Below are 11,286 nucleotides of genomic sequence, written 5' to 3'. Positions count from 1 at the left end.
GTGATGATGATGACGATTACTCTGGGTGGTTCACGACCTGCCGTGTCTCTACCTGAACTAAGCACATGACCTATATATGAGCTGACTCAAGCCTTACAATGTAGTTTTTTTTTTTTTTTTTTTTAATACAATGTAGTCTTACCATCTGCTTCTACAAATGAGGGACCGGAGTCAGAGAATCCAGTAACTGAGCTAAGGGGTGGCAGAGCCAGGATCACGGACACCAGAGCCCTGTGCACAGCCGCTGCCCCTTCGGGCCTCACCCCCCTCCCCCAAGCTTGGCCTGGCCTGGAGCAGATGGAGGTCTTTCCGTCTGCGAAGGGCGATGGCTACCCTTGAGGCCACCGTGAGAAGTAAGCTAACCGGTGAAAGGCATCGGTGGGGGCACATGGCATCACCCCGTCAGGCCCTGTCCAGCCCCTTCCTCTTCTGGTCATTTCTCTACGTGAGCTCACAGTAGCCAGCAGTCTTCCTGCTGAGTCATCCTTTTGGACAGTGGTTCCCGAGGACCTACAGTGTGTCAGGCATTTCTCTAGGCGCCAGCAGTGCTGATCTCGTGTCACGTGGCCCGCAAGGGAAACCTACAAAAAAACCAAGAAGCCACGGAGGGGGCATTTCCAGCTGCCCCAGAATTGGTTACTGGGACCCACCACTGTGGACAAAGAGATGCGAAGAGCTCCCAAAAGGCTGGGGCCAGACACCTTCCCTGGGGCAGAATTGGCCCTGCTGCCAGGAACCAGCCCCCGGGCCCCTGTGGTCTTCGCCGCCCCCCCTTGTATAAGAAAGCTGAGCAGTCGAGAGGAGGGAGTGCGGGGAGATGGGCTGTTGGTGAGTGGGTGCCACCCTAGCTCCTGCCCCACCCCCAGAGAATGCTCCTGAGGCCGAGGGCACTGCCAACAAGAGGCTGGCGCCTCGCTCCCCTGCTGGGTGCCCGCTGAGTGCAGGAGCCTTGTGCCGGCTGCCGGCACGGGGTGGTGAGGGTGCCCTCGGGGGAGCTCAGCACGCATGCCCTGGAGTTGTACCTCCTCCAGGGGGACCTGGTGGGGAGAAGCCTGTGTCACCGGCAGGAAGAGCAGGTGCCCCCAACTCAGTTGTGCAAGACCCCCAGAGGGCTCATATAAGGACCTACATAGAGCAGAGTCAGTGGGCCCCCCAGACGGATCATGGGCAAAGGGAGCTGCTTCCCACCTGGAAAAGGTTGGGGCCTATTCTGCTGGCAGTGCTGAAGTGGGGGTTATGCCCCAAAACGACCAGACACCCATCTCCACGGAGACAGCGGCAGATAGAGGCAGACCCAGAGAGGCGTGTGAGGAAACAGAAGTAGCCCACCCCTGACCCCTCTGCTCCGAGGCACCCCAGAGAGAGAAGACAAAGCCCTTGCTCCCCGTTCCTGCCCCTTCTGCAGAGGAGCTCTGAGCCAGGATGGGGTTTTGAACTGGCCTGGTCTGAGTTCTAATGAGCAAGAGCACCTGCACTGTGTGGGATCTCGCTGTCATGAAGACCCAGGGGGAAGGGGGGCCCAACAGAGTGGGACAGAATAAGGCAGTTAGGGAAAGTAAGGGGGTCGAGATTCTCCAATAAACGTACTATGATCAAATAAATGATCGAGGTCATTTCAGACCCTGCTAAGAGCTATGCAGATAATAAAGCAGAGCTGTGATGGGTGCTGGGGTAACTGGGTTGGGTGGGCAGGAAGGACTCTAAGGAAAAGTGACATTCGAGCTAGGGCCCCACAGCCATGTGACTCCTTGAGGGATGAGCCATCAGGCAGCAAGGACAGCAAATGCAAAGGCCCTGAGGTGTGAACTAGCTCAGAGTGTCCAGGAGGAGGTGGAGTCTGGTGTGTGCTGGGAAGAGCAGAAGGAAGTGAAGCAGACAGAGACCATTTCTGGAAGGAATTTGGATTTTACTGCAAAGACAACAGGGAGCCAATAAAACAGTGTACCTTTTATGGACTCAGTGCCCCACACCACTTGGGGAATCTAGTAAGTGGTTATTAATATCTTCACTTGCCTGGAGACCCCATTCTCAGTGAGCAGACATTTATGAAACGAACGCCAGGTCTGCAGATGTATTCATCCGACATTTGCTGAACACCTACTAACGTGTCGCTCCCTGTTCTAGGAATGGGGATTTGTCACTGAGTAAAACAAAAATCCCTCCCCTCCCTCTAGCAGAGTGAGAGAGAGAGGTCCAGTCAAGTGGGGAAAGTAACCATCCAACAGATGGTGATAAAACAGGAGAGCGCAGAGGGGGTGGCTGGGGAAGGGGGAGTGGCAATATGAATTAGGGGGTCAGGAGAGACCTTCCTGAGGTGACATTTCAGCAAGGTTTGAGAGCAGAATGATTGGCACCCACTAGTTCGTTCACCGGCCCCTCAGAGACAAAATGTGACGGTGGTGGCCCATCTCCCACTTTCTGTCCCTGGCACACAGCACTGGGACTCAAGATGAGCACAGCCCATGTGCATGGACTCGGGGCAGCAGGGTGGCGGGGGGTGGGGGGTAGAAAATGCCACGCCAAATGGGACCCTGTCTTAGAATCACCTACAATCCAGAGAGGAGAAAGCTGAGCAACCCTTGACTTCTAAACCCCAGTGAAACCCAAAAACCACCCCAGCCAGGGTCTCCCACCTGCAGAGGAGCCAGGTGCTCCCCCATCTCCTTTAGGATTGTAGGGGAAGGTTCTCACTGCCCTCCATGGCTGCCTTCCTTCTCTGACGAGTGGCTTGAGGCCGGGGCCTGGCCTCAGCGTTTGCTCCCTGCTTGTATGAAGCTGAATGTCCCTGCTGCTTGCTGACATGGCTGGGATTCACCCACCAAGAGGGCAGGGATGCACAGGCTAGCGGGAGGGCGGGGATTCAAGGGCGGGTAGAGTTTTGGAGCTAGTGTCCAGAAACATAAACATGATGTGACCATGACCCTCAGGTACTTTCCCTGCTGAGTCCTTTGCGGGGGTCCCACCATGGAAGAGTTCCTCGTTCCTATGTGGATGGTGTGGGAGGCAGCCCCCAGGCAGGTGGTCCCCGGATGCATTGGCTTGCCATGACGCTTCTGCCCTGAGAGCCAGCCCTGCAGTTTTCCAGGCTGAGACAGGTGCTTTGGTTAGACCATCTTCTGCAAGGGCTCAGGGGCAAGAGGTAACCTCCTGCAGTCAGTATCTACGTAAAAATGCATTCATTTGGGTGCTTAAATGTTATGTTTTTTAAAAAGAGAATATTGGAAAAATGTCTTGTCCCAAATGGGTGGCAGTAAACACAGATTCAAGGGAGCCCAGGATGGAAACAGTATTCTTCTAACCTGAATCTGTGGGACAGGTTTTGCCCATCCTGGAGATGTAGAGAAAAGCCTTCGGTTTTGCCCTTGCCGGCCCCATTCCCGTCTGTCTTGGCGCAGGGCTGGTTATATGCTGGAGATAACTGGGGTTGTGCCCTCGAGGAGCTCAGGTCTCGTGCGCAGGGAGGGTTTCCAGGGACCTTACAGGGAAATACCTGATGCTAGCTGGGGAAGAGCGTTCCAGACAAAGGGAAGAGCATAAGCAAAGGCCCTGAGGCGCAAAGCTGGAGCCCCTCTTAGAAACTGTGCATGCAGGGTAAGGCAAGGAGTAAGGGGTGCCCAGCAGGTGACAGCTGGGGAGAAGGACCAACAAGAGCATGGAGCGTGGAGATCAGGTAAGAGGCCTCACAGTACTCTGGCTGAGAACTGATGGGGTGAGGTGGAGACCGGGCTTTGTCCATTTCCAACATTAGCAAAAACTTGGGAAACGTATTTTCAGCTCAACTTAGAGTGTTGTCTAAACCCCCTCCTTTCTTCAGAGCACCAATTGATTTTTTTTCTAATGGGTTATCCTTTATTTACTTTAGAGACAGAGAAAACAGAAAGAGAGTGACTTCTTTGAGTTGCAAATTGTTAGTGATGGAGCCCGGATTAAGAACTAGGGCTCGCCGGCCCTCTGTGGATTTTATGATATTTATGTATACAATGCCCGTTCACTCTTCCACTCTGCCAAGTAAGCCGAGCTGATAAATATGAAGAGGATAAGAGCAGAGCGCTTGTTTCCATCCTAAAAAGGCAAGAAGCCTGGGAAGGCTCATTGGGAGAAAATATCAAAGGGGCAATGTTCAAGTTTCACCTGTGACGGGAGGGGGGAACACAGGTTCTTGGCAAAGCCATTATGTAATTGGTCCTCGGGGCAGAGCGTGGGGGCGAGAGACCAGGGGGACCAGACAGGGTTGGTTCCTGGAGGGCAGGGCCCATGCCTGATACTCCTTGCAGGTTCTCTGGAAGAAGCAGAGGTGTAGTGTGGCAAGAGCACTGGCGTCACATCGGAAGAGTGGAACTAGAGCTGAGGCTGTGTGTCTGTAGGTAAAGTGCTCACCCTCTCTGATGGCCAGCTTCCCCATTTAGCAAATGGGCGTAACAGCGTCAACCTCACAAATGACCGCGTTCTGAATTAAGATATATCAAACCTCCTTTTGCAAGACATGGCATAGAGTAACGCTCAGTGCATAGTAGGAGATTTCCAAATTTTCTTTAGTTAACTCTGGCTTTTTTAGAAGCGTAAAAGTAATGTATGCTTATTGCAAAAACAAAAGTCAGAAACAACCGAAAAATATAAAGAAGAAAGTGGAAATTATTCATATTCCGCCACCCGGAAATGGCCGCCACGAACATTCTAGTGTACTTCCGTCCTTTTTCTTTTGCATATAAAATTCCGTGTATATTTTTTAAACCAGAAAATCTGGTAATGCCATATTTGCTATTTGGGATTTTTCTCTTCTCACTTAGCAATATCTTGTGGACATCAAAAAAATATGGTTTTACACAATCATTTTATTTCTTTTTAAATCATAAACATTTTAAAACATGCACAAAATTAGGACAGATACCCCAAAATGGATACTCAAATAACCTGTCAACTGGATTCAGAACTTGCAAGATTTTGCCAGCACTGTTTCTTCCCGTTACTGTTGTTCTAACAGTTTAAACCCAATATCAGCCCTCCTGTCATGTGTCTCTAAACCAATCGCGAGGCCATTATCACACCTGATAAAATTAACAGCCATTCCTTAGGAGCAGCTAATACCCAGGCAAGATTCAAATTTCTCCAATTAGTTCCAAAGTGTTCCTTTCTAGCTGGTTTATCACATGGTCATTTTTAATGGCCCCCTGTGATGGGCTCCAGGTTTCCAAGTTGTCACTCATGAAAAGCATTGAGGGCAACATATTTGTGGACCCCTGTCCAATTATTATATTCTAGGACAAATTCCTAGAAGGGGACTTTCCAGGTCAAAGCCTATGCACTTTTTTAAGGCTTTTAATAGCATTTGACAAATTGCCCTCCAGAGCAATTGTACCAATTTGCACTCCCACCAGCAGGGACTGGCCTCCTGGACAGCCTTGGGTTGTTAATGAAAGGAAATTAAAGGGAGAGAAAGCAGGTGAAAAATAGAAAAGAAGAGGAGCTGGAGGGAGAGGATGCAGAGAGAGGGGTGATGTAGAGGTCTTGGTGCCCCCCGGGTGCCAGCAGGGCACCCCACCCCCCCATCTCTCCCCACAGCCCTCCCCCCCTGCTCCAGTGTCAGCCTGCCCAAGCCTGAGAGGAGCTCAGACACCCAAGGGTCCCAGCTCACCGGCGACTACACCAGATTAAGTCCTAAAGCAACGATTCAATCGAGACCAAGAACAAAGCTGGAGCAGAGACTCTTCGATCCATTCTAATTAGGAGCTGCCTTTCCAGAGAAATCAGGAGCAGGCTGCCATGGCTGAAGGCGGCGGGGGGGGGCGGCGGGAAGCTGCAGCCCAGCTGTGCGCAAAGCTTATCTGTTTTCCTAAAATCCTGAAAGCTTCATCCACTGTGCTCACAGTCCAGGGGCCCCTGTTCTGAAGGTTGTAGGCTGGACTTGGGCAAGACTTTCCACCACGGAAGACCAGGGGACGTTCTGTTCTGGCATTTGCTCAGGGCAGGAATTTCAGGTTTGAGAAGAGTAAAAAAAATTAAGATACATTTGAGGCCTGGCTCTACACAAAAAGCAGAGGACAGGCTGGCTCTGGCTCTTACGGACCGGGTAAAGTCAGAGGGTCCCTCTGGAGGGGGACATCATGATGCTTTGCTTGCCTTCGACTCACCCCCTCCGCTGTTGCATCCATCTGTCGAGTACAAGCCCTCAGAGAAGATCTAGTCCAAGGATTAAAGTCATCAATCTTCAATTAACAGAGCCATTCCAACTGTAATCATTGACGACAGGACCATAGAACTTGGGTGAGTTCATGGGTTTAGAACGAGTCCAGAACTTTCTTAACTGCTGTATCCTTTGTAAGATGGTATTGAAATTAGGAGCACACAGGATCCAGGTCATGGTGGCTTCTTGCTGGTACAAAAGGAAGTTCTCAAGCAAAGATCAAGAAACAGTTTCATGAACAATGTATGGGGCAGTTCACACGTCCTATCTCAATTTTATTTTGTATGACAACCCTTTGAAGTGGACATTCTGTACCCAATTTCACACAAAAGGGAACTGAGCTCCAGCAGGTGACGTGACTCACCTGACTGGTAGGGGTCAGGACTCAAACCTGGGGTCCCTCCGACCCAGGCCTCTTTCCATGACCTTAGATGGTCTTCTTGGCATCTGTGAGCCTTTTCTGCCCCCAACCCTTTGCCTCCTCGTGGATCCAACAGTGGCTCCCTTTCCCAGAGGGGGTCGGGGCTCTGGGGCCAAGTGGGGGGGCCCAGCAGGAGGACGTAGCCCCTGAGAGCCCCGCTCTGTGCCAGGATCTCCCCAAGTCCCCTTCAAGCTCTTTCCTCTCATTGAACCTTCAAAACAAGCCAGGAGGCCAAGCCAACGCTCTTCCTCAATGACTGAAGACATACTAGGCCTGTGACCTTCGTTCCCCAATACAGCTTTCCAGGAACGCCCACAGCCGCCTTTGGGGATCTGTGAATCTCAGGAAACATCTTGAGGAAGGTCAGGTCCTTGGCAACAGCCTTCCTTCAGCACCTTCCTGTTCCCCAGGCTGGAGGTGGCCACAGCTCGGAGAAGCGGAGTGCAAAGCCGTGGGCCCCTCACAGCATTCTCGGCTCTGGAGACGAACGGCCCTGGCTTCCAATCTCTGCTCAGCGGCTTCCTCACTGAATGGCCTTGGCCAAGTCACTTCACTGCCCTGGGCCTCAATCTCACCTCCCCCGATGGCCGCTGGGGATTCCTAACGCAGCAGTACGTGCAGAGCCCGCAGCCACGCTGGAAGAACCACTGTTCGTGTCCTGCTACGACTGTGATTACTCTTGCTGTCCCGTCCCATATCGTCCCAAGGGGCTGAGTCCGCTGACCCCCACCTTTCATCCGAAGGAGCTCTGGGGCTGGGAGGCCTGGGTCCCCCACGACGGCCCACTGGGAAGTGGCCCACCATGGCCCAGAGCAGGCTAGAGAGACCTGACTAGGGGCCAGAAGACCTGGGTTCAAGTCCACCTTGTCCCTCGGCGGGAGGGCCCAAGCCTGGGTGGCTTCTGTAATGACAAGCTTGCACTAATAATCCCGAGCAGTCCTGTGCTTCTAACGTCTCTGTTTCTCCACGCACAGCAAGTAGGCGAGAGGGCTTACGGAACAGCTATAGGCAGAGGGGCAGTGTGTCTCAACTGACCTTGGCCTTTTGAGTACAAGCTATGTGCCAGGCCCTGTTTTATGTGCGGGACCTTCTGGGCTGAACAGCATCAGTAAGGCCCCTCTCCATGCAATCTCGCAAGGGAGAGACAATAAGCGAGTTTACAAACACACATATAACCAAGTTGTAAAGGCTGCTTGAAGGGGAAGACCAGAGCCCTCTGAACTAGGTTTCAAAGGAGGCCTATTTTAGATCGGGGAGGAGGTTGTCCAGCAAAAGTCCCTATGCTGAGATGTGAACAAGTAAGAGTTGGGCAGTGACACAGGGAAATTGTCTTATCAGCCAGCAGTAACAGCACATTCAAAGGTCCTGAGGCAGAGAGGAATAACAGCCCCAATTCCGTAGCAGATCTCAGCAGAGCCTCCTCCTCCGCCCTCACTCTCCCGGGGTTTCCACATGCCCTTCTCTGCCAGGTACTGGCACTCCCCACTCTGAGAGGGTAGCAGACACCAGACACTGGTGAACAGATTCTCCGATATGAGCCTTGAGCTAAGGCGGGGTTCCAGCTCTCCCCCTCCCAGCATGGGTGGCCCCAGGGGCCCCACGCAGGACTGACCCACCACTGGACCCATCAATGAGTTCCAAAAGCAGAGCAAAGGCCCGAGGGAGGCTTCCACTGACCCTTGGGGATGAGAGACAGAGGGAGTGAGAGCCCCAGGGAGCAGGAAGGACAGTATAGCTGGGAATGTTCAGAGGACAGGCTTGCGGGGAAGCCGCTGACCTGGAGGATGTGCAAGCGAAGACCACATCATCAACACCGGACTTTGGGGGCTGGAACCCACGGGATGGGAGCTGGAGAAGGGCCCCCCCGGAAAGGGCAGAGGCAGGGTGATGAAGCGGTGGTGAGAGGCAGGCGATAGTCCAGGGTAACACTTTGCTGAGGACTAGCCTCTCAGCAAACACGAGTTCCCTTGACCTCGTCCTTTGGGGACCCCCGTGGAGACTGCCACCACAAGCCACCCGGTGAGGGGCTCACTGTGCCGTCAGGGGCTCCCTGAGGCATCTGCCGGGTGGCCTGTACCCCTTGCCACTCTCCTCCCACCCTCCCACCCTCCAGTCCTGCAACCACTGCCCCGAAGCCCCCCGGGATCCACGTCCCACACACCCAGCACCACTGGACGCCTGGGCCGGGTCCCACCACCCACCACACCACGCTGTGCCGCGCCACCGGCCGAGCTCAGTGGTCTCTCCAGGACGGTGACAAGGGCAGAGGAGCGCAGCAGAGACAGAGGGGAAGATGAGCTGCCAGACCCTCCTGACCCCGTTCAGTCCACACTCGCTTCCAAGACCATCTGCTCAGGCGGTGGCGGGCCGCTCAGGGCCCCGGGGCAGAAAGAGCCAGCACCCGGCCGGCCACGTGCCGGCCTCTGGGGCCTGCCCGGTCAGGAGGCCCGGCTGGCCTTCCCGCCGCAGCTGCCGGCCCCAGCTGGGCTGTAGGGGGTGCCGGGCGCCAGGCACAGACCCCCCCCCAAGGCAGGTCCCGGGCTTGGGGGGAGCTGGGGGTCTCTGTGATCTAAGAGGGCAGGAAAGGGGTGCGGGGGGGGAGCAGCTGGGACACCAAGTGTGTCTCCCCCCTGGAGAGATGACCTCTGGGAGGGGTGCCGGGAACCAAGCCCCTCAGACACCCAGACACTCCCTGGCTCTCACGGGGCCCCACAGAGCTCCAGAGACCAATGAGTGAGCTCAGTGTTCCTGCCCTGGGGGGGTCCCCAGGGCACCCGCAGTGACTGCCAACCACCCCCTTGCATGTGCTCTAGCGCCTCTGACCCAGGTTTGCCTCGGTCACCACGGTGACTCTGTCCCGGCCTCAATCCAAAGGCGTCACTGGTCTGCATAGAGCACTTCAACAGCCTCCTGCGCCGCTAAGTTAATGACCCAGATCCTTGTCCCGGCCTGCACACCCGCCTCACCGGCCTCTGTTCCATCGCGTGCGCACGCACGTGCACGCACTCTCACACGCCCGCACGCACACACACACGCCCACACGCACACACACATGCACACACGCACACACAGTGCTTTAGTTTCAAAGACCTTCCGTCAGTTCTGTGTTTACTTAAATCTTCTGTGCCTCAGCTTCCTCATCTATGAAATGGGACACTTTACAGTGTCTTAGTTTGGGTTACTCCAAAAACAGCCTGAGACGAGTGTTCAGGAGCAAGTAGTTATTTGAGAGTGATCCCAGGAGCGCAGGGAGGGAGGGAGAAAAGCCAGTGACATGTGCCCCGATGGGGGCTACTCCTGTGGGCGACAGAGCCTCCATGTCGGGGTGGGGGGAGCGCTCAGAGAGGCCGTGGCAGGACTGCCACTGAAGTCCCCGCCCGGGGCAAGGAAGCAGGGCTGTTTCCCCCTACCCCGCTTCTCAGGTGTCATTGCCGAGGGCTCACCCGGGAAGTAGGCCCCTTGCAGGCGGCAGGGCCGCACAGGAAGCTCGGAGAAGTAGGAGGACCGTCCTCGGGGGACCTCTGCGGTGGACTGAAGGAGTCGGGGCTGGATGTTGGCAGCCTGTGCCCTGGTGAGTACCTCTCTCATAGCATCCTGCAGATTAATGACATAATACACGGAAAGAACTTAATCCAGGGCCTGTGACATAGTAAGCCCTCAGTGGGTCCAAGCTGTCATGACGTGAATGATGTCGTTGTCGTTGGGAGGTCATGCTCTCTCTGACCTCGGGGCCCTCCCTCCCCCCTGCCTGGCACGTGCCGCTGCCCACCCTCCCTCCATCTGGTTCATGTCTGCATGTGGTTCGAGTTGCAGCCCGAACGTCACGTCCTTGGGGGGCCCTCCCTGCATCGTGCATTAGATCGTCTCTCCTTGGATGTGCTCAGCGCACCCGCTCGGCCCCTTCCTTTCAGAGCACGCGATCCCTGTTGCCCCTTTACATTTATCGGCGCGATGGCGCGATTCTCTGCTCCTGGCCGGTCCCTCCCGCTGGACTAGAAGCTCCCTGAGGACACGGCTGGATCTGTTCTGTTCACAAAGTCATGCCCGGGGCCTGGCACAGTGTAAGCACACACGAGTTGCCTGGAGAGAAAATGGTGGAACAGAGACGGGGGGCGGGGCACAGGCATGGAGTGAGTATAAGACAGCGATGTCTGTGCCAGACCGGAGGTATTTACGAAGCGCTCCAGGCGCACACGTGCCGACCAATCCATTCCTTTCTTCAGTAACTATTTCCAGAATACATATTCTGTGCTGAGCCTGGGGTAGGCAGTGATAAACAAGACAGACACAGTCTCGGCCTTCATGGACACAGGGTTTCCCATCCCGCGGGGGCCTGCGTGCAGGGAGCAGGGGGAGAAGGGGCGCAAAGCCAAAGAGGAAAGGTGAGGAGGACAGGGCCGTGTGCTCACCATCCCCCAGCTCCCGGCAGCACGGTGGGGTCACTTGGAACGTGGGCACAGGCGATGCCCAGTATTTCATGGCCCAGCCCATCGAAACGTCCCTACTCTCTCTTCCGAGGCCTCCAGAGCCTGTGGTCTGTCGCGGCTTCTCAGCCCAGCTGTCGTGGTGACACTAACACAGCCTCAGAGGGCATGTGTCTAAATGGGCGTGGTTGTGTCCCAATAAAACTTTATTTACAGAAACAGATCACCATTTGTCAATCTCTGCCTTAGAGGATGGTGTA

The 11,286-nt window shown here is 54.9% G+C and overlaps 1 long non-coding RNA gene across 1 annotated transcript in view; it reads right to left on the bottom strand.

Moving 5' to 3' along the window:
* Nucleotides 1-141: 141 nt before the first annotated feature.
* Nucleotides 142-11,286, bottom strand: part of LOC114218472 (uncharacterized) — a 31,490-nt gene continuing 20,345 nt past the window's right edge. Inside the window, exons 3-4 of the long non-coding RNA XR_003611203.2 lie at nucleotides 10,046-10,196; nucleotides 142-581 (exon numbers count right to left, since the gene is read on the bottom strand). This is a non-coding gene — a long non-coding RNA (uncharacterized LOC114218472). The remainder of the gene's footprint in view (nucleotides 582-10,045; nucleotides 10,197-11,286) is intronic.

This window comes from Eumetopias jubatus, unplaced genomic scaffold, assembly GCF_037043125.1.
Source record: "Eumetopias jubatus isolate StellerSeaLion01/CBP00866 unplaced genomic scaffold, mEumJub1_p1.0 scaffold_8, whole genome shotgun sequence".
Taxonomy (NCBI): domain Eukaryota; kingdom Metazoa; phylum Chordata; class Mammalia; order Carnivora; family Otariidae; genus Eumetopias; species Eumetopias jubatus.
The sequence above is the reverse complement of the archived record's forward strand: the minus strand, read 5'-3'. Positions and strand labels throughout refer to the sequence as shown.